At 36.5% G+C, this 24,217-nt stretch overlaps 1 non-coding gene across 1 annotated transcript; it reads right to left on the reverse strand.

Moving 5' to 3' along the window:
* Window positions 1-8,047: 8,047 nt before the first annotated feature.
* Window positions 8,048-8,154, reverse strand: LOC132267954 (small nucleolar RNA R71). Its single transcript, XR_009469142.1, has one exon. It is a non-coding gene; the product is annotated as a small nucleolar RNA R71 (small nucleolar RNA).
* Window positions 8,155-24,217: the final 16,063 nt, after the last annotated feature.

A 24,217-nucleotide genomic window follows, 5' to 3' on the forward strand; every position in this document is an offset into this window, starting at 1 on the left:
AAGTTCCATTTTTGCCTTTTTACCCGTTGGGGGGTCGGATTTTGTATCGGTGATCGGTTGGTCAATTAAACATCAACCTTCGCAATAGCACGAATCATTGTAAAATAGGGCTATTGGTCGGGTAAGTCGAACCACTGGGACTGCGCTAATCTATGGCAACCTAAGTGTCTAGAGTCATTTTAGAGTGATAAGGGGTGTTCATAGAGGGTTTGTTTTGTTTGTCACTTAATTACAAATTCAGAATGCATAAAACAATAAATTGAAGGAGATTAAAAGAGAAGATTTAGAGAAGGAAGTCTAGGGAAGTGAGTCCACTCCAAACCTCTACACAAGCTAATTATATGATTAATTTGGGGAATTAATGTAGAAATGACCTTGATGAATAGCAATTCATGACTACTATATTATCTTCAAGAAATTCAATTAATTAAAATGTAAGAACAACCTATCAAAGCTCCACATGCTTAAATTACCTAAACTATGGTGCAATCCTCAACATACTCACTAAGCTAGAGATTGTCAAACAAGTAACCAATTGATGAGAGCACATGATAACAAGTCACAAGGTTAATTCATCAAAAGAAATTCTTAAGCAATGAATTAACAAGCTACTCAAAATCATGCCATTAAAACCATTCCATAGTCTTAGCTCCATTGTCACTATGAAACTACAAGCCATACAACCATGAGATTAAATCATCTAAGACAAGAGTATTTAATGCAACATGATCTTTAGAACATTAAAACATCCATTACATTATGTAACATGCTCTAGATTATGGAACTAGTCAAATACACATTTCATTCCCCAAAATAAATCAAAAACTAGACATGCTTACAAGGAGGAGTTTCATCACCTCCCTAGATGGAGGTTTAGTTATCCATGGATACAAAAATGGAAGAGGAAGAAGAAGACTCCATCTCCATTTTCGAGCTCCTACTGTAGCACTCAAGAACACCCTTCTCCTTGCTCTCTTCTCTCTCCTCTATCTTGCTAAAGATCAAAGATAAATAATGTGTGGCCCTTGGGTAGCTTTTTATTCTCCAACACACCCTCTCTCTCCTCCAAGGAACACCTCCAACCACTTCATAAAGAAGGAAGATGGCATTGAGGAAACCAATGTGCAAGTGGCTGAAATTGAGCCATTTCTGAGTGCAATCTGCCTGATTTTCGAGCACTCGAAAAGTGATCTCGAGCACTCTAACTTAGTGCAATGTGCAACATGTTCCTCTTGCTCAACGCTGACCTATTTTGGGAAAACTGCTATACCTTTGTGCCCCGAACTCCGAATGATGATCTGTTTGATGATTTGGAGAGCTGATTCAGTGTTTTAAAAACTTCATGTTTTGATGAAGACCCAATTCTCAAGTCTGATTGGTCGAAAATGGGGAGAAAGGCAGTACATCAGTGCTGCCAGGCAGTTCTGTGCACCTCTGTTACGAAGATCATAACTCTCTGCTCCAAACTCCGAATGATGAACCACTTGAAGATTTGGAAAGCTGATTCAGAGATCTAAATCTTTCATGTTATGATAGAAGTCTAGTTCTTGAGTTTGCTAGGTCAAAAATGGTGACAAAAGTCAGGATCACTGCTGCCAGAAATTCAGAAATGACATCCTTTTTGCTCAAAATTCCACAAGGCATCATTTTTGCTTCCTTTTTGCACTTTAACCTGAAAATGCATAAAAACATGCAAATGGAGTTAATCTACATAAAATAATTAATAACTGGACTTTGTTAATGTAATTTAGGGCGCTTGAATATACAATATTCGGCACTTATCAATCGGTGGTATTTTTAAGTCATGGACCATTGTAGCACATCCAAATAGGTAGGTTACGTTTGCGTGCATGGTCATTTCCGGGCAAAACCTTATCCTTTGTGTTTTGAGCCTCTTGTGAATTCATTTCACACATTTTTTGCATATTCTGATCTAGGAGCGTTATAGACTTTTCACGGTGGTTTTATTTTCTTCTTTCAACATGGTTGAATAGAAAACATGATTTTAGGAGGGGTTTTTTTTCCATGTTTTTCCAGAAAATGTCGTCTAGATGATGTTGTAACTTGTTGTTTCTTATTTGTCGTTCCATTTTAAGTTACATGATGTTAACTTTGTGAAATTGTGCTTTATGCGTTGTATTGGAAGTTCCAATGTTGGTTAAATTGCATCGATATTGAAAATCGTGTTTTGACATTTTAATAAAGCTTAGGATTGATCCTATTGATTCATTTATAACATAGACGTTAGGTGGCATGAACCACTACTGTTATTTTGTGCTTTAGATTCTAAGTTGATGGCTTTGAGAACTTAAACCTTGTTGCATTGTATAACATGCTCTTTTGTTGTTGAATTGCATGGATAATGTGATTCTTTTTAACTTGTATTTAAATATGCTTTCGTCATGTTGTATGGATTACTCTAGACCTAGTTCAATTGTATTGAAAATGCAATTCATGTTAATCTATGCTCAATCATTCTTCTTGTCGTGTTCTTAGATTATCCCAACCATGATTCGTTTAATACACGTATGTATATCGTGATTCTTGTTGCTTAGACTCTTAGGTAGCTTAGGATGCTCCCTGAGTCTCACTTGGACATAGACGTTAGGTGGCATGAGCCCCTTTAACATGTTTCACCTTAAGGTGATAAATTTGTAAAATGCTAGGTCAATGCATGCTCATCTCCTATGAGTAGCTCTATGTTACTCACCCCTATGATACTGGGGCATATTTCAGGTACGAAGACTTGGTTCATGATGCCTAGCATTCCTTGGATGTCGTGTAGCTTTCAAGTTTCCATTTCATGCGAATGTTAGCATGGAATGTCATTTTGTAGACTTATATGTCAAAATATGTATATTTGATTCCATGTATGTAATGTGTACTTAAGTACACTCCTTTCAATATATTTGATATGTATGAGATGAGGCCGGAGGCCAATGACCATTATATTGTATCCTATGTATCTTTTGATTTCTTGAAAAGCTATGAAAACCTTGAAAAATCGCAAGTCATTGGTTCACCATAGTTGCATTGGGTGTGGGAATTTTGTTTTCATTCTTTCATAGGGTCTTATAAATCATGTTTGAAGTGTGGCCAAGGGCCAAACGGTCATTTGACCCCGTTTTGTATTTTTGGATTCCGAGTTTTCATTTGAAGTTCCATTTTTACCTTTTTGCCCGTTGGGGGGTCGGATTTTGTATCGGTGGTATTTTTAAGTCATGGACCATTGTAACACGTCCAAATAGGTAAGTTACGTATGCGTGCATGGTCGTTTCCTGGCAAAACCTTATCGTTTGTGTTTTGAGCCTCTTGTGAATTCATTTCGCACTTTTTTTGCATATTCTGATCTAGGTGCATTATAGACTTTTCACAGTGGTTTTATTTTCTTCTTTTAATATGGTTGAATAGAAAACATGATTTTAGGGGGGGTTTCTTTTTCGTGTTTTTCCAGAAAAAGCCATCTTGGCATCGGAAATCGCATCTGAAGTTCAGCTCTCAGTTTTTAAATTTAGCAGCTTTTTGGACCCTCTATACCAGTTTTCTTGGGAGGGCATTTTGGGCATTTCACAGTGAGTTTTTTGTCGATTTTTCCTACAAGTCACGTAGAAAACTCAATTTTGAGGGTGGTTTCTTCTTTATATTTTTGCAAGAAAGTTCATCTAAGTCTCCAAATTCAGCCTCTATTCTGGATTTTTCTGAAAAATTACCCCACAGCAGCTTTATGGCTGCTGCTGCCAGCCATGGTGCACCCAGCGCGCGCGCGACGTGCATGGGCTCACGCATGGGCGTGCGTATGGGGCTGTCATAGCCCCTCGTCCGGCCGCCGCGACGTCAATTCTTCTTTTGGGCTTTTCTCCTTCGTCCGGACTCCGATTCAAGTGAATTTTTTTTTGAACTTGACTAATTTTTTGCTGTCTTTCTAATGGTGTGCTCGGTTCCACCTGGTTCTTCCTAGATAATTACCAGTTTACCCAATTTGCCTTAAGTGCTCGTTTTTCTTCGTCATGCCGTTTCTCCTTCGTCCGGACTCCGAATCATGCGATTCTTGAGTCCATCGTGGTTAGTTTTTTGTTGTCCTTCTAGCGGTGTGCTCGGTAGCACCCGAATCTACAGTTTTTAGAAATGACTATTTTGCCCCTAGGGGCTTATTTGTCATATTTTCGATCTTTTGCTTCCGCATTAGTTCTTATTGAGTTCCACAACCTCATGGAAGGTCACTTTGACTTCTTAGAGTCTTGTTTTCTGTTTTCGCTTCCGCATTTGGATCCGTTATCGGGTCATCCTTTCGGTTCATCACAGGACACGCTGGCCTAAAAACCAGGGTCGCCATAAAAAACCTCCTTGAACTTCTATTTTTACATTTAACCCCCTGAACTATCCAAATTGTTGAAAAAATTACCCACATGCAAGGCTCTGTTTGGTTCCTCAGGCTAAATAAGCATGTGAAGATCACATGCCCAGGTTGTAATTTTAAAATGCCGAAGCTACCCTTGCCTTATTATCCTAACTGTTAAATTTATAAAACAAAAATTAGAAATTGATGATACTTTCCAAAACAAAATTTCCCAAATTGAAACCTAATTTACCTAAATCAAGATTACCAAATTGAACCCCAAATCAGTGGAATACATCCATCTCCCTCTCGTTTCATTAAAATTCATAAATCCAGATTTATTTGTTCATCTTTTTAAGCACAACCTCGATCAAGTTCTGGTCAGTAACCACCATGTAAATCAGCCAGCGGTTGGACTTTCAGGTGTCGTTGGTGCAAAGGAAATATAGGGGATTTGATCATTTTCTTCACCGTAACGGGCTGGTTAGGTAAGGTGGAGAGATGGAGGTTGTTGGTTTCGAGGATCACTCAACGTTGCTTGACGTCGAAGAGGGTTTTAACGGGAGAGGATCTGATGGTGTTCAGTAAGACACACAGTCAATCAGTGCATTGAAGGTGCAATTGGAAGTGCATACTGAGAAGCCTGGACCATCGATGACAATGTGATAGCGATGGGAGAGATTAAGGTTAGAGAAAGAAAAGTTCCAGCAAAACCCATAGACAAGGGGTTGGGGGCAACCGTGAACTGTGGTGGTGGTTGGGGGAAGAAGAATCTGTAAGAGAGAGGGTTGGTGGTAGCCTTGGATGAGGGGATGGGATCGGGGGCGGTCGTTAATAAATGCTCAAATGTGACACATTTTAGCACCTAAGCTAGGGTATTTTAGTCCATTCATCTATCTTACTTTTATATCTTAGTACTTATTTGTGTTTTTGCCTATTTCAGGTCAATAAAGTTTAAACAGGCTAATAAGAGCCATTTTGCTCAATTTTAGAGCTAAGAAGCAAAGTTGGAAAGAAGTCAAGAAAATTGCACCAGAGGAACTTCGATCGATCGAAGGAAGTCCCGATCGATCGAAGATGGCTACAATCGATCAAAATGAGGCAGCGCCAGCTCAGTAAAGTGGATAAGGCCTAGAAGATATTTTTGATGACACGTCAGCTTCAATCGATCGAAGCTAAGTCTTTGATCGATCGAAAATCTTTAATCGATCGAACTGACTGCTGGTAGTGAGCTGTTTAATTCCGAGCACGCCGGACTCTACCTAACTTATGTAGCTGCGAATTTCCTCCAATCATAGGTTGTATTTCTGACTTGGTGCCTACTCAAAAAGGCTTGTAATAGATTAATTGAACCATACTGTAAAAATATATCATCTAGTTTTTCTTACCAATTATAGAAATAATTTCTCTCTCTAGAACTAGGGTTTTAGGGAAGAAAGCAAGGATGAAGATGATGATGCCAACCTCCAAGCTAGCCCTAAAGGGTTCCATGACCATTATAATGAGTGACTAAATCTTTTTCTTAGGGCTAGAGATAGCCCCTAGGCTTGCTTCTTAAACCTAGTTTTGGTACATTTTTTGGGGATTTTAGTTGTAATTGATGTTTTAACCACAAATAAATATAAATCTTATGATTTTTACATGATTTTTATGGATTAATGCTCTATGTATGCTTGAATGAACGTTCATGTGTTTTTCTCTAGATTTAATGAAATTGAAGCATGTTTGCATGTGTTGATGTTGTTAATCTAGTGATGGTCAAAGCATAGTACTTAATTGATTACTCTTGTGATTTATTTAATGGTTCATACTTATTTCTTGATGAATTATTCCATATCCTTAGTTTAATTAGCTTAATTTTCATGTCATTAGCTTAGTTGAAGCATAATTGTTTTAATTTCTTAGGTAGGTGGATAATCCATTCTTGGTTTTTGATGTTCTACACTTATGAATGCAATGAGTACCTTTCTCTAAATATTTGTGTGTGCACTAATTGTGGTTTAATTGAATGGTTAATAGTCTCATTTGATAGTTTATGTTACTCACTAGATTGATTAGACAATCTATGCTTATTTGCCATCCATGCTTAGTTTTAAAATTGGTGACACACACTCACAAGTTACAACTTAAATTTCCTTATTAATTTACAATTGCTAGTGTTTGGTGAAGTGAAGCTTAGTGGTGAACTCTAATCCTTAAGACCTTTCTTTCATATATCTTTCTCTAATTCTAGATTGTCATTTAATTTCATTGCTTTAAGTGAAACATTCGTTAATTAATCAATCAAACCCTCTTTTGATTATTCGACCTACTAATCCAACATTGATTCCAAGAATAGCGTTCCTTTCCCTTAGGATGATCCCTACTTACTTTAGCTACATTAATAATTTGTAGTGGTAATGGCATTCTATAAATTCAAACTTATCCACATTTCATCACACATCTTTGAGCATTGGTCCGACGACACACCAAGTTTTGGCACTGTTGCCAGGGATTGGCAGCGCCATATTTTGGAATAAATTAGGAATTAGTACTCTTTTGATCTTGTCTTTATTATATTTTATTTTTGGTTACTTATTATATTTGTTCTTGATTGGCTAGGTACATTGAGCGAAGGGAAGTGAAGCAAAATGATTCTAAAGCAAAAATAGCAAGCTAAGTTAAGCAAAGCAAAAAGCATAAAAAGAAAAAATAAATAAAAATTTGTAAAGCAAATCAAGGAAAAAATTTAAAATAAATTGAATTTGCTTAAGGACCCTCTGTGAGCTTTTTTAACTTTCTCTTTTAGTTAAATCGTCAGCCCGCGTGGTGGCAAGTTTTATTTTCTTAGATAGATCGTCGGCCCGCATGGAGGCAATTTTTATTTTTCTTGCATATTGTTGAAAGCATGGGAGCATGGGATCAATGTATATGGAGGTTTGTTGATTGACTTGTTGCGGAGGAGAAGTGCTTATTACTTGCTTGTTGTTGAGTTATTGTTTGTTTTAATTGTGCATGCATGGTCATAGGTCATTGAATCCTACTCTTGTCCCACTTAATTTGAATCTTGAATCCATTGTTCGTAATCCTAGGGGAAGGGGTAATTCTAGTGACTTTATTTCATCAATGGAGGAACATAATGAGGACCATGTGGAGGACCTTGGTCACGTCAACCAGCAAGGCATTCTTCACCCTAATGTGCATCAACATCATGATAACATTCAAGTACCATTAGGCATACCTAGACCCTTCATTCCACAACAACAAGGCCAAGTTCCAATGGGAATGCCTCGGCCATTTTTTGTACCACCTCCACGTCTCGTTGTTCAAGTAAATCATGGTGCTCGTGTCGAGACACCAATTCTGAATCCTCCCCTTGCTTTGAGAGATCATTATGTGCCAAATGCGTATAATGCACCAATATGCATTAAATTACCTCTATTTAGAGCACACCATTACGAGATTAAACCACAAACAATTCAAATGCTTCCTAATTATCATGGGCTACCAAGTGAAGAACCTTACAAGCATTTAGATGAGTTTCTTGAAGTGTGTACCACCGTGAAATACACGGACATGCCAGAAGAGGTTTTGAGGCTAAAACTCTTCCCTTTAATTCTTAAAGATAAAGCAAAATACTGGTTTAACAACTTGAGGCCTTTTTCGATAACTTCTTGGGCAGAGATGCAACAAGAGTTCTTGAAAAAGTACTATCCGATATCAAAGACCAATACAATGAGAATTTCAATTCGTTAATTTTCACTGGGGGAAGGAGAAATGTTTCATAAGGCATAGGAACGATTGAACGATTTGCTTAGGCAATGTCCACACCATGATATTCCTAAATGGCAATTGGTTCAATTATTTTTTAAAAGTTTGTCGGACAATTATAAAAGAATGGGTGATGCTTCTATAGGTGGTTCTTATCTTGATAAGCATGAAGATGATGTATGGCGCTTATATGAGAGCATGAGTGAGAATTCAATACATCGATTTTTATCATCTAAAAATGGTAGAAATGTAGGTGGAAGGAAGAATGTCAGCCTATATCAAGTTGACCATTCTAATGATATAGCCGCCGAAGTGAAGTCTTTATCCCAAAGGTTTGATCAACCAAAGTTTAGCGAATCAAGTGTCGTCCTCCCCTAATCATACTCATCATCCTTCTAATGAATTTTGCATGACTTGTTCTAGTGTTTTACATTCTACTTCCAATTATCCCTATGGACATGTGCAAAGTGAACACCATGAACAAGTGAATGCCACTTTTGTTAACTAAGGGAATAATCCCTATGGCACTCACTATAATGCTGGGCGGAGGAACCATCCAAACTTCTCTTGGAAAAGCCAAAGGGGAAGGCTCAAACACTCCCCAAAGTGGTTTCCAAAACAAGTATGTTCCACCCCGAATGCAAACCTAAGGTTCCCAAGGTTATCATTCATCTTACCAAGTATCATATGGTAACCAATTTTCAAACTCTCATTTTCTAAATCAATCTTTATATTCTCAAGGAAATTCAAGAAGTCCCACATTTGAAGAAAAAGTCTTAACCACTTTTGGTGCTTTGGAGGCAAATACCCAATTGCTTCATTCTCATTCCCAATCGATTGCAAAGCTAGAAACCCAAGTTGGGCAAATAGCTAGTACATTGAATGCTAGGGAAAACAGGAAAATGCCTTTGAATCCATCACTAAAGCAATAATTTGTAGTGGAGACCAATTCCTCTTCGGAAGGTCATAAATTTAAACATGTGAATGCGGTGACCACTTTGAGAAGTGAAATTTTTTTTGATAATCAAGTTGGTGTTCCAAATTAAGAGAGTGAACCATGCAACCCAGAGTTGACACTCGTCCTGTCTCACATCCTATTCGTCCTCTATTACATGTGAAAGAATCCATTGTTGAAAATATTTCTAAAATGATTTTGAAAAACATTTTGAGCCCAAGGCTCCATTTTTGGATGCTTTAAAAGCATCCACCTCTCTTAAAAAGCAACAAAACAAGGCTAATGAAATTATCGATGTGTTTAGGCATGTTAAAATCAATCTTCCTTTCTTGAATGCGATTCGACAAATTCTGGCTTATGCCAAAATTTTGAAAGATCTTTACACTCTTAAGAGGTAGAACAAAAGCTAAGCATCGAAAAAAGTTGTATTGACTGAGCAAGTAAGTTCCATTTTGTAATACAACACCCTCCCAAAATTCAAAGACCCCGGTTTATGATAAGCTCTGAAAAGTGCACATTTAAACCCCTTAAGCTTGAACGTTCTAGTACCTTATTCTATCTTATTTTCCCGTTTTAGTCTAATTTCATGTTATTCCTTTTTCAGGCACTTATCCCCAAAATAAGTTAATCCAGCTGAATTAGAGCATAAAAGACGCAATCTCAAGCTCAATGGAACAAAGAAGCAAAGTGAAAGCAAGTTGGTGAAAGGAAGCACTCTTCGATCAATCGAACAAAGCCCAGATCGATCATACAGTGATCGTTCCAACAATGCCAAGATGGATCGAACCTTTTATCTTTATCCTCAGCAAAATACCTTCTTCGATCGATCCAACATTTCTTCAATCGATCAAACATCTTTTATCTTATCCTCACCTACCACTTTTATCCTCTTCTAAAAAATATCTTAGCCTTGTCTTTATTCCAAAAAGGCACCGCCAAGGTTCGATCGATTGAACCAACCTTTAGATCGATCAAATTGCCTCGAGTTGCGTGAAAAGTTAATTTCAAGCCAAATAAAATGTGTGCTCGTGGTGCAATCGTTGGGAGGTCTTAGTGCACGAGGTCTAACCATTGGGTGTGACATTTGAGCTACCTATATAAGGATTTTGGCTATTTTGAGTGAGGAGGTTGGAGAGATTAGAGAGACTTTGCTAGAGATTAGAGAGAGAATATATAAATTGGGAAAGTTCTTCCTCTCTTCTAGGGTTTCCACCAAGGAAGAAAAAGATCATTTCTAGTATGGAGATTGCCCTTGAGGGTTGGATGACAACATCAATGCGTGGCTAAACATCTTCTTGGGGATAGAGTTAGCCCTAAACATGCCTCCTAGACTTTGATGTTTTGTAACTAATGGGGATTAGTGTTGTAATCATTGTCTTGACCTTTGATATATATATAAATCTCGTTTCTACCATGGTTTGTGTAGTTTAATACTTCCAATTGATCATTTAACTCTATTCATATGTCCATGTATGCTAGAATGGATGTTTATAAGTTTATCTTTAGATTGTTACATTGATGCAAGTCTATGTATGTTGATATTATGAATCTAGTGATGGTCAAGGCATGGTGCTTAAATGGAATACTCTTGAGGTTTATTTGATGGTTCATACTTATTTCTTGATGGATTGTGCCACAACCTTAGTTTAATTAGTTTAATTTTCATGTTACTAGCTTAGTTGTAGCGTAGTTACCTTATTTTCGTAGTTAGGTGGACAATCCATGCTTGTTTGATGTTCCATACTTATGAATGCAAGTAGTATATTTCTCTAATTTGATGATGTGCATTGATTATGGACTTAAAAAAAGGAATAATGGCTTAATTTGATATGTTATGCTATTCACTAGTTTGGCTAGACAATGTATTCTTATTTAGTCTCCTATGCTTGTTAATTCAATCAATGACACACTTGTATTGCAACATATAATCCTCCCCTCAATAATTACACAGTAAGTGTCGAGGAAGGTGATGTTTAGTGGTGACCTCTAAGTCCCAAGATCCTTCTCATATATTCTTTGCATTCCATTCTATTTCAATTGCTTTACTTTGCATTTATTTACTTTATATTGTAGTTTAATTAACCAACAAAAAACATCTTTGATCACTTGATCTACTAATCTGACATTGATCTCCAAGCACAAATACACCTCCTTTCCTTTGGGACGATCCCTACTCACCCTAGCTATATTAGTACTTAGAGGTAGTAGTGCCACTCTATAAATTTAAACTTGGCCACACTACGGACTTTTGCATGCTTTGGTTTGAGACACACCAGTTCACCAACCACTTCTTGCACTATTGGTGATCATGTTATCAGTCGGGCTCTTCTTGATTTAGGAGCGAGTGTGAATCTTCTCCCTTATTTGGTTTATGTTCAATTGGGCCTAGGTGATTTGAAACCGACGTCGGTAGTTTTGTAACTAGCCGACCGATCAATTAAGAAGCCCCGTGGTATCACTAAGGTTGTATTGATTAAAATTGACAAGTTCCTCTTCCAGGTTGATTTGGTTATCATTAATACGGAACTGGTCCCAAATCCTAAGAGCCAAATTCCCGTTATCCTTGGCCGTCCTTTCTTGGCTCCCGCTAATGCCAACATTAATTGTAGGACGGGGACAATGAAGATTTCATTTGGTCACATGAAAGTGAAGTTGAACATTTTTAATCCAACCCTCAATTCTATGGATAAGCATGAAGATGTATGTATTGTTGAAAAATGTCTTGAAATTGAATTTGAAAAAAATGAGTCTTTGCTTGATGTTGAAACTTCAAATGGTTTATCTTCCAAAACGATTTCAAAAGATGTTGTTTTCAAATCAAGTGTTGAAAGGGCATGGAATCCCAAAAGTTTTATTGATAAAGGGGGATCTGGTGCAACCAAGCATGTGCATAAAATAATGCACAACACTTTAGGTTTTGAAATAATGTCAAGTGGCCACCATATTTTATAATTTATATACCATTAAACACTTATACTATGGAGTATGAAGTGAGCAGGGATCGTTTCAAGAGATTTAAACAATTATAGGTTTTTAGAATTGAATTATACATTAGTGCTTATGTGAAATGACCCGATCATTTTCTTCATTTTCCTTTTTCCTCAAATTTTGCTGGTAAATTTTTTCCGTTGTCTTTTCTTTTCTTTGGATGGTTTTTCGTCACTTAGTGTTGTCTTGAGTGCTCAGAAATGGTTTCTGAGACTCTTTTCTGTGGATTGACAACTTCCTTTGAGGACCGAGTCATTTCCACAATTTTCATTTTTCGACACTATTCACTTTTTATCCTCATTCCTATTTCGTCCTTTTCTCTGTTTTGTCATTTTTCCTATTCTATTTTTTCCCCGTTTGTCACCTTGTTGGCGTAACCTCACTCCTTGTGGTCAGAGTTGGTTTTTGACTTCACGTGTCTTCATTCTAAGTGGTTTCCACGAAATACGTATCTTTACTTTTGCAAGAAAGTACTCTGGTTGCTCCTGTTGTCTATAGTAGCGTGGATGCAAAGTTCTTTGGAATTATTTTCTTTTCTTGGGGTGTTTTTTGTAAATATATTTTGAAGATATTTTATTTCAGGGGTTTTTAAGAAAATATTTTTGGAAGATATTTTCATTCTGGGGCATTAGTGCAATTAACTCTTTTTGGAGGGGCCATTTTGCAATTAATGAAAGTTATTGTAAGATACTTCATCTGGAGCTTGGATCCTCGTACGGGATTCATTTTCACTTTTCATCAACTTGTAAATTCTTGGAATTTCCTTCTGGTCGTTTTTCTTCAGTTTTAGGGTTTCTGGCACCTATTGCCGCCGAACTTTTTCGGGGCATATCTCTCTGCTCGGAACTTGATTTTTGACGCCGTTTCTTCTGTTATTCATATTTTCTCATTTTAAATCTTTTTTGTTCATGGAGTTTTTCCATTTGAGCGCGTTTACTCAAATTTCACTTTTTCGGACCCGGTAGGGTTCGTTCGGGGCACTTTTTGAGATTTCTTTAAAGGGGGGGGGGGAATATTTCATTTTTCATCTTCCCCACTCACCTTGCACGACCAGAGCTCCCATGGCAGCCCAAGGGAGGCTGCCACCACCTCTCTTCTCTTTTGAACTTCATTCCTTTGTTAAAAAGTTGAAGTGCCTTTACGTTTTGTGTTCGTGTTGACTACGCGCACCATTACCCCTTATTAGAAACCATTTCTGACCAAAATTTGAGTTCGGGATTGTGTTCAAGTTTTGATTTTCATGGGGCTTCTTGGGGATTCATATAGATCGTGTTGTCCCCGACAAAACCTAGGAGTTTCGTTGGATTCGGAGCCGTTTCAATTCGGTGGAGATTTGGGATTTTCATCTCAAATTGAGGTAGGGGATGTTTTAGGGTTATATTAATGTTGTATTGATTGTTATATGAGCATATACAACTTGTGAGCATGCCTTGTTCAAGTTATAGAATTTAATTTAATTATTTTCTTTGTTTAAGATTTAATTCTCATGATGCTAGGCAACTTAGAATTAAATTGTGGCATGCTAGAAATTTAGGCCTTAGTATGGTAGTTAATATATATTAAATTGGGGTTATTTGAATAGGCATTGCAAATTTTATTTAATATTTATCTTTTGTGAAAGTTTAATTCACCTAGTTGTATCAAGCATGAAATCAACTTGTAATGTGATATTAAAGTAGGCCTTGGTGAATTCTTTAACATATATTAAATTGAGGACATTTGGATATGTTTGAGAATCTAGAGAAAAATTAATTAATGAGCTTAATTAATTTTATTTTAAGTGTGTTGGTCATTTAAATTGATATCGGAGGTAATAGGTTATTAATCCCTTGAAACGTAGTCCGCTTAATCAACTTGTGAGCATATTACAAATTTGATGTAGAATTAGTACTTGAGGCATCTTGAAATGGTAATTGGACTTAGCATGATATAGAATATCATTGACTTGTATATCTTGTTTAGATATATCTTGTGTAGGTGTATAGTTTGTTAGAATATTATAATTGTTTACCTTGGAGGCTAGTTACTAAATTGGGACTTATTTTGTACTTGTGGCTTAGTGTGGTAATGTGGTTCAATTGTTGTAAAATACTCTTGTTTTAGTGTATAAATTGCATATTGAAGGCTTGACATGTCATATGCTATCTAGACTTGAATTCTAGGACATGGTTTGTGTGGATTCAACCTTATTTGTACATGAAAGATGGCTTTATGCATTAGTGGATTTGGTATAAGTTTGGTCTAACTTATTGATTTTTGTATAAGTTTTGGACTTATTGATTTTGGAAAGCTTGTAAGGACATATTTCACGTGATGACTAGGGTTTGGCTCTAGTACGGAGACAAGAGTCTTCTAAGTCATAAGTGCGCACTAGGTAGTACCTTGTGGGTCGTAATTGCCCGGAATAACTTATGCATGTGCGTACTAGGTAGTGCATTGTGGGTTGTAATTACCCGGAAACACTTACTTGGTCTAGTGACCACATGTCCTAGTCTTTCTACTTTGATTTCACATTCAATTTCAAGTTGTTAACCATGGATTACTTGTAGCTTGAGAATTAATGCTTGCTTTGGATTTTTGAATCTTACTTAGTATACTTGAAACTGTATACTTGCTTTGTGCATTTAGATCTCATATAGTGTACTTAAACTTGTATACTTGCTCTGTGAGTTTAGATTTCGTTTAGTATGCTTGTGCCGTGTATACTTGTTTTAGGCGTATCTCTTTTAGCTTAGTATACTTGTGTTCGTATACTTGATTTATGAAATTTTCATATAAAATGCATACTTGTGTAAATATGCTTAGACATTGCATGACTTGTCTTAATGTGGTTTAGTATACTTGTTTAGTATACTTGAGCATGTATATTTGTATGCCGTTGTTCACTTTAAATTGCATGAGTAGCTCAAGATGCTCCTTGAGTCTCATTTTGATATAGACGTTAGGTAGCATGAGCCCCTTTGACATGTTTCACCTTAAGGTGATATAATTGTAAAATGCTAGGTCGATGCATGCTCATCTCCTACGAGTAGCTTTATGTTACTCACCCACGTAGTGGGGACATTTTTCAGGTACCGGGATCAAGATTTGGGATTCACATCATGCGTGGATGATTTGCAGACTTGAAGTTCTCATTTCATGTAAATATTGGCTTGAAATGCCATTTATAGTTTTATATGTCAAAATGTGTAAATTTGATTCCATTTTTGTAATGTGTACATAAGTACACTCTTTACAATGTATTTGACATGTATGAGATGAGGCCATAGGCCAATAACATCTAATTTGTATCCTATGTAACTTTTAACGTCATGAAATATTATGGAAATATTGTAAAACGCCAAGTCATTGTCTCACCATGGTTGCATCGGGTGTGGGAATTCCGTTTTCATTCTTTCATAGGGTCTTATAAATCATGTTTGAAGTGTGGCCAGGGGCCAAACGGTCATTTGACCCCATTTTGTATTTTTGGATTCCGAATTTTCATTCCAAGTTCCATTTTTACCTTTTTGCCCGTTAGGGGGTCGAATTTTGTATCGGTGGTATTTTTAAGTCATGGACCATTGTAGCACGTCCAAATAGGTAAGTTATGTTTGTGTGCATGGTCATTTCTAGGAAAAACCTTATCGTTTGTGTTTTGAGCTTCCTATGAACTCATTTTGAAGTTTTGTTGCATAATCTAATTTTAGGGCACTTTAGGGTTTTCCTTAGGGAAATAAATTCCGTTCTTCACATGGTCATTTAGAAAACGTGATTTTAGGGGGGGTTTCTTCTTCGTGTTTTTCCAGAAAATGTCGTCTTGGTACCAGAAATCCCGTGCAAAGTTTGGTTTTTCTGCTATGCTATAGCAGCTTTTTTTCAACTTCTTGCCCTTTAATGATCTAGGGGCATTCTGGGTACTTTATAGTGTTTATTTTTCATTTTGGCTTATGATCCGGGTAGAAAACGTGATTTTAGGGGGGGTTTCTTCTTCGTGTTTTTACAAAAAAAATCATCTTGATACCGAAAACAACTCGCAGATTTGGAAAATCTAGTCGTTCCAGGTTTTTCCGGAAAAAGTGCTGATCTAAGGGGCATTTCACATGAAAAATAAAAACTTCTCTTGATATGGTCATTTAGAAAATATGATATTTGGAAGGGGGGGGGGTTCTTCATAACTTTTTGCCAAAAAATGTCATTTAAGCCCTCAAAATCCCATTTGAATTCGCAAAATGTGTGCAGGCCCTGCTTATACTTGAAACCCAGAAAGTCTAATTTTTTGAAACTTTAAGGCTTCATATCTTCATCATCCGGACTCCAAATCAAGTGATTTTTGAGTCTAAGTTTATTAGTTTTTGCTGGTCTATATAACGATATGCACGGTTACATCAAATTATATCTGAAAAGACCATTTTACCCCTTGTAAAGTTCTCCTACCGCACTGATTTTAAACCCAAAAGTTGGTTTTTATGAAACTCTAACATTTCATATCTTCTTCGTCCGGACTCCAAATCAAGTGATTCTTGAGTCTAGATTCATTAATTTTTCCTGGTCTATCTAACGGTATGCTCAGTTGCATTGATTTCAAACCCAAAATTTTGATTTTATGAAACTTTGGAGTTTCATATTTTCTTCATCCGGCCTCCGAATCAAGTGATTCTTGAGTCCATCTTGATTAATTTTTCATTGTCCTTCCAGTGGTGTGCTCGGTGGCACCCGAGTCCACAGTTTTTAGAAATAACTATTTTGCCCCTAGGGGCTTATATGTCATATTTTTGGTTTTTTGCTTACGCGTCAGTTCTCATTGAGTTCTACGACCTCATGGAAGGTCATTTTGACTTATTAGAGTTTTGTTTTCTGTTTTTTGCTTCCGCATATCGGATCCATTATCGGGTCAATCTTCGGTTCATTATAGGACACACTGGCCTAAAAACCAGGGTCGTCACATTATGTGATTGCGGGAAAGGGTTTTGTTTTGTGATTAGAACTAATTTAACTTAAGTGACTACAATAAAATAATGGAGTTTAAAAGATTGGAAAGAGACATAGGGTGTAGGATTCACCACTAAGCACATTCCCTAACTCACTAACTTTCACTAATTGGGGAAAAATCAAATGTAATTCTAAATGAGGTTAACAATTGCAATGAAAAGTATAAACCATCAATTTTAAGAATGAATCAACTACTTAATGATAATTAAACTAAGTGTAGTGCAATTCACCAATTCAAAGCATGATTCATCAATTCAAGTTACAATTTCAACACACATTAATCTAGAAGATAATGCAATTGTAATAATAAGCATGAATTTCAAACACTAATATGGATTGTCTACTTACCTATGAATTAAATTGCAATTAAACTAATTAACCTTAACTTAAACTAACTAAGCATGCAATTAAACTAATTAGACAAGAAATTAACTACTTGTGTAGGGCAAGCCATCTAGTATAAGCAATATTCATCAAATTAATACACAATTACAACTAATTATCACCATGTATAGACATTACAAGAATCAATTAACAAAGATTTCAAGTGTAAAATTTGATTATCAAGCAAACACACATAAGACAACATGATATTAACATTGATAATCAATTGGAAGAATTTATTCATAAACAATCAAGCCTATACACTAATTACATAAATTAAACCCCAAAAAGAGAAAAGTTATGAATTAGGTTACATGGTTAGGGTTTATCTAACCTAAGTAGAAGAATCAGCCACTCATGGTTGATGGATTCGAAGACAGAATAATCTCCATCATCTGCTTCATTTTCTTTGAGCTTCTTCTTCCAAACCCTAGCCTGTTCTTCAATTTCTCCTCTTTCGCGTGTTTTCCAGAGAGCATAATATCGATTACAGAATAAAACTTTATACTTAATAAAATTAATAATAAAACTAACTTAAATAAAATAATAACTAACCCTAAACTAGTGGTTGATTGGGCTTTTAAGTAACAAACCCATCAGAGTCAAATAGGTTACAAAATAAGCTCAAAAGAGTTAATCCCATAACCATTAAAATAAGTCAATCCCGTAACTGGTCTACTACCAAGAGCTTGGCGTCCGGACGCAGAGGATGGTGTCCAGACGCAGTGTGCTGGAGACTCGCGTCCGTACATGAAGAATGGCATCTGGACGTGGCATATGGAAGACTCGTGTCCGGACGCGAGGAATGGCGTCCGGACGCGGCGTTTGTTGCATTCTTGCTTTCTTCTAGAATTTATCCTAATGCTCTGGCTTGACTCCAAAAATGAGGTAATGGACCGATTTAAACCCGTTTGAACTTTATTGCCCTAAAATACACATAAACATAAATTAGGACTAAAACATGAAATTAAGATAACTACAAAGACTAAAGTACCCTAGCTTTAGTGCTAGAATGTGCAACATTTAAGAACTTATCATGCCCTCAAACTTAGAAATTGCTAGTCCCTAGCAATGAGCTATAGTACGAAAATGAAATAAACTTATATACAACTATGAACTAATAAAGCAAATAAAGATAACACCACTTTCGTAAGATCACGGTTGCATTTAGCATATGCAACAAGCCTTTTAAACCCCTAGGCTACCCCTAGTGGATGAGTGAAGTCTCATAAGGGTTTCCAGAAATGGTACCCATAAACATCAACAACTCTTTCTTACTTGAAAAGCAATGACACATATCAAACAAGTGTTAAAAGTAGACTACTTCAATTATGCAAATTTCTATCATTTCTAAGCTATTCTCAACATTTCAACATCATATAAGCAAGAATGGTCCTCCACACATCAAGCAACTAATCATGCAAATTGAATCAATTCTATCATTCTTTTTGAGTAAACCGACATCAAAATGTGTTGCTATCCTAGCAAATCAAAGTAATGGCATAGCCTTACCCTCAAACTAGCATACAGATATAGTACCAGTCATCAAGACATTGAATGAACCTTGTTATTCAACCAAACATTCTTTTTATTTATTTATTTATTTATTTATTTTTTATGTATTGATTTCATTTTTTTTTTTTTGTTGTTTTTTTTTTCTTTTCTTTCACCTTTGGTGAATGCTTTTTATTTTTATTTTTTATTCCTCACCTTTGGTGAGTGCTTTTTCTCACCTTTGGTGAGTGCTTTTATTTATTTTCTTTGCAAGGTCATTTTATCAAGAACGAAAGCTTTCAAAGCATACTAGCTCAATTGGGATAAACCAAGACAATAATCAACTAAGCATGTACCCCACAAATTAAATGCTAGTGTGTACAAGTGCAAGTGTAAAATTCTAGAATCAACTCTCAAAGCATTTTCAACCAACGAGATGATGTGTACCACAAAAGCAAACACGATGTTAAAAATTAAAATTTACCCCTAAATGGCATCCTAAAGCATACAAAAAGTATTAGACACTAACAACTTGTTTTTCAAAGGAACTATGCTTCAAAAATTTGAAATCATTGCCAAACACATCTTAAATCTCATCATGCTCAACTTAAAATAGAATGAATCATGATGACCTTACCCCCAGACTTAAACTGTACATTATCCTCAATGTGCAAAGAGAATAATGAAAAAATGATGGAAAAAGTATACTGTGATAGCAAAAGTCTATGAAGCCCGGCAATGATCCATTATCAAAGAGGTTGCCCCCAAACTTGGATACAGAAACCTACTAGAAAAACCACACTAGCAACTCACATCAAATACTAAATGGGATAAGAATCATACATTCTAAAACAATATAGAAAACAACGCAAACAAATATGAGATGAAGCCCTTGGTAAGAATGAAAACATGTATAACTATGAAGAAGGGCATAACGGTAACACATATTGTTGAATTTTTTGGTTTTATTTTTCATTTTTTTTATTTTTAAATTTTGTTTTGAACAAACAAAGAAAAAGAACATGTATATACAACCTCTAAAATCAAAAAGGGCTAAGTTTAACGTCTCTAGCAAGATGCAGTGCTACTTTGAGAAAATTTGTTTTTTTTTTTTATTTTTTTATTTGTTTTTATGTTGAATTTATGAATGCATAAATGTACAAAAGGAAAAGAAAAGAAAATAATAATAAAATACAAATTAACATGCAACGAAGGAGGAACTCGATACAACTAGTGTTTAACGTCGTTAGAAAGACGTGCAATACTCTTAATCTTCAAAGTAAATGGGATCTACCAATAGAGCGGATTCCATTTTCTTTGAAGAGCTTAGCCATCAATGAATAATTTAAGCCTTTGACCATTAACTTTGAAGGTCCCTTCATATTTTAGACTTTGAAGTTCAACCTCCCCATGAGGTGAGATGGAGATGATTAGATAAAGGCCTTCCCATTTGGTTCGAAGCTTTCGAGGGAAGAATTTGAGCCTAAAGTTGAATAACCAAGCCTTTTGACCGGCCTCAAAGGACTTTTTCACAATATGTTTATCATGAAATGCTTTTATCCTTTCCTTGTAGATCTTTGAACTATCATAGGCATCATTTCTCAATTCCTCTAGCTCATTGAGTTGGAGCAAGCGGTCCTTTCCAGCCTTATCAAGATCAAAGTTGAGCCTTTTTATTGCCCAAAGTGCTTTGTGTTCTAGCTTAACCGGAAGGTGCCAAGACTTCTCATAAATAAGTCTATATGGAGATATGCCTATTGGAGTCTTGTAAGCTGTCCAATAAGCCCACAAAGCATCATCCAATTTCCTTGATCAATCTTTTCGGGTCGGATTGACAGTTTTCTCAAGAATATGTTTGATTTCCCTATTTGATACCTCAACTTGCCCACTTGTTTGGGGATGGTTGAGAGTGACCATTTTATGTGTGACAGAGTATTTCAAAAAGAGTTGCTTCAAGAATTGATTGCAGAAATATTTTCCTCCATCACTTATTATAGCTCTTAGCATACCAAAATGAGCAAAAATGTTTGATTTGATAAATACAATTACCACGGAGTGGTCATTCATTTTGGTAGCACAAGCCATAACCCACTTTGAAACATAATCAATGGCAATGAGAATGTATTGAAAACTATAAGACATTGGGAATGGTCCCATAAAATCTATGCCCCATACATCAAAGATTTCAACTACGAAGACTGAAGTTAAGGGCATCATGTCTCTCTTTGACATTGATCCCAACTTTTGGCACCGAACACACACCTTGCAAAAGTTATAGGCATCTTGGTGGATAGTGGGGCAGAAGAGCCCACTTTGAAGAACTTTCAAAGCGATCTTTTTTCCACTAAATTGCCCACCACAAGAAAGTGTGTGACAAAACACAAGGATGCTTGGAAATTCACTTTTTGATAAGCGCCGAATATTGCATATTCAAGTGCCCTTACTTGCATTAGTTAAGTTTGCTTATGGTTTATTTGTCTAGATTATCTCTAATTTCCGTATTTTTGTGTATTTTTAGGTTTATCCTCCAAAAGGAAGTAAAATGGAAGCTTTGAAGGCCTTTTTGAAGATCAAGTCACTCCGAGCCTTTTTGTCTTTTGATATCCAAGAGGAAACCATCAAAGAGGGTTTATGAAAACTTCCTACAATGAAAAAGGAGTAAAAGATTCTCAATAAGCCAAGGATGAATGCATGAAGAAGAATTCGAAGCAGCAGAAGGAGAAGAGCATGCTGGTGCATTTTCAAGCGCTCGAAGCTCCCCTTCGAGCGCTCGAAATCTTGACAGTCTACTCCACGACTTACTTCGAGCGCTCAAAGCCCCTTCTTCGAGCGCTCGAAGGAACATTGTAGCCCACTTGTTCCTTGATTCCCTAAATTTTTGGTTCCTTTCTTTTATGGAGTGGTTGGAAATGTTCTTTTGGGGGGAGATGAAGCTCGGTTTTTGAGGGGTTTGGTGAGAGGATGTCTACAAAAGGAGAGGTAGAGCTTGGATACCAAAAAAAACATATATCATTTTGCAAGATTTTTGGAGAGAGAAAGAAGAAGAGGATAGAGTTCTTGTGGCTACAAAGAGGGAGCTCGAAAATGGAGGTTAGAGGCAAGCTTCTTCCTTCCTCTAGGGCATCCATGGGTAACTAATTCTTCCTCTAGGGAGGTGATGAAGCCCCTCCCCCTTGTAAGCATGTTCTAGTATAGTTCTATTTTGGGGATTACAATGTATATTCTATGGTCTTTTCATGACCAAGAGCACTTCATTGGTTGTAATGGATGTTGATATATATATGAATGATTTTTCTAAGTTGATTATCTTGCTCTAGGTAATGTCTTACATTAATCATATTGCTTATGTTTTCATGGTGACAATGGAAATAAGGTTATGCAATGGTTTAATGGCATGTTGATATGTGACTTTGATAGATCATTGCTTAGGAAAATCCTTTGATGGTGTATGCTTAATCTCTACCTTCATGTGCTTCATCATTTTTGTCAAGAACTTGAAAATCTTCCATCCAAGTAAGTGTGTTTAAGTTGCATCCTAGTTTAAGTAGTTTAAACACATTCACCTTTGGGGGATTATGCTTGTTTAAGGCTTAATGTACTTCTTGTTAATTATATGGCAACTATGTGTCGCTATATAATTCTTGACCATTATATATTGTTTATCCCCTAGATTAGTTCTATATCTAGCATGTGTAGAGGGATGGAGACAGATTCACTTCCCTAGTTGTCTTTACTCGTATTTTATCTCGCTTTAACTCTCGCAAGCTTTATTTTATGAACCTCACATTTTAGTTTTAGTGGCAATCCAACAAATCCTTTATAAACCCCCTTATCATTCTAAAAGATGATCCTAGATACCTAAGTTGCCATAAACTAGCAGTCCCAGTGGTTTGACTTACCCAACCAATAGCCCTATTACAGTGATTTGTGCTATTGCAAAACAGGTTGATTTATAATTGGTAATTGATCCGTCAATCAATTTTTTGGCGCTGTTGCCGGGGACTGTAAACGGTTTAGCAGCCGAAGTTGTAGGGTTAACTTTGGGTTGATTGTTAATATTGTGATTTGTGAATATTTCTTTTGTGGATTGACCATCTTTGTGTATAAGTTGTTTGTGAGGTTCTAGGGACTTGATGCTCACCGGGGGAACCCTAGCAAATTCGTAAGTTTAGAGGACTCCAGGTAAGTCTCTTGACCTTCTAGTTTCGAAATTGTGAATATCTCGCATGTGTTAAATCTAGTATTAGTTAAGTTCTGAAGCCCTTGTCAAGGCTATTTTATTGTATATTTCAACTATAAGTATCGGTCCTTGTCGTGGCCATTTAATTTTTGTCTTCATAATTGTGGAGAAAGGGAACATCGTATGTGGAGTTGATGATGATAGATTGTTGTGATAAGTGTGTTGTGTGTTGTTGATGTTTGGCCGTAGATCACTCTCCCTACCAACGCTAGAATCGCCAGTTAACATAAATTCACTAGAAAGAACTCCTAGAAGAAACCTTAGGGAATCTACTAGCATAAGAGAACTTGAAACTGAATTTAACGCAATGGCTGATAATATTGGAGATATCAAAAATGAGGGAATTAATAATGATAGGGCCGAAATTACAAATGTGGTTCCCATGACTCTTTGGGACCACTTCATCCCTACCACTTATGCTTCTCCCTCTTGCATAATGATGCCAAATATTGAGGCCGCTCAATATGAAATCAAATCTAGCACCATCCAAATGCTTCCATCTTTTCATGGCTTTGAAAATGAGGACCCTTATAAGCACCTTGATGAATTCCTTGAAATATGCTCTACCATCAAGTTGAGGGGCTTTCCTGATAATGCTCTCCAATTGCATCTCTTCCTATTCTCATTAAAAGAACGGGCAAAATATTGGTTGAACTCTCTTGCCGCCAATTCCATCACCACATGGGCTCAACTGCAACAAGAATTCTTAAAGAAATATTATCCAGTGAATAAAACCAATTTAATGAGGCATTCCATTCTTAGCTTTTCACAAAGCGAGGGGGAACAACTCCATAAGACTTGGAAGCGATTTCAAAACCTCTTAAGGAAATGTCCACACCACTTAATTCCAAAATGGCAACTGGTGCAAGCTTTCTATGCTGGGTAAACCAACCCACATAGGTTCATGGTTGACTCATCTTATGGAGGGATGTTCATGTCTAAAAGTGCGGATAAGGCATGGACCTTACTAGAAAATTTGAGTGAAAACTCATTGCAGCATAACTCTCGTAGTGGTCCAACCTTAACCAATACAAAGAACACCAACCCTTGTCAACCAAAAACACTAAGGGAGGAATCTTCCCAGGTGGATGCCATAGCT

The sequence above is a fragment of the Cornus florida genome, unplaced genomic scaffold, assembly GCF_030987335.1.
Source record: "Cornus florida cultivar Cherokee Brave unplaced genomic scaffold, ASM3098733v1 CherokeeBrave_3.0.0_Hap2_Chr07, whole genome shotgun sequence".
NCBI lineage: Eukaryota > Viridiplantae > Streptophyta > Magnoliopsida > Cornales > Cornaceae > Cornus > Cornus florida.